We start from the raw sequence: 264 nt of genomic DNA, 5'->3' as shown, positions 1-264 counted from the left end.
TGCGGCCCCGGAAAAGAGACTCAGCACAAACAAGGGGGGTGGGAAGGGATCAATCGCATTTTAAAAAAAAGCCTCAGTAGTTGTCGTCGTGTTTATCATCACGGCGAAAACATAAGCGCAAGAGAGTGATCTACTCATTCCACCAAACTGTGCAGCAAACGAGGGCAAGCCGTACCGGCATTTTACCCCGCAGTCAGCTGCTCCTCACGAACCAGGCACACGTGAAGAGAGCAGCAACGTGGTGGATTAATCGCGTGCAGCTTC

Source organism: Eimeria mitis, genomic scaffold (genome assembly GCF_000499745.2).
Source record: "Eimeria mitis Houghton genomic scaffold, Emh_scaff1263, whole genome shotgun sequence".
Lineage (NCBI taxonomy): Eukaryota > Apicomplexa > Conoidasida > Eucoccidiorida > Eimeriidae > Eimeria > Eimeria mitis.
Note: the sequence above shows the minus strand (reverse complement) of the source record.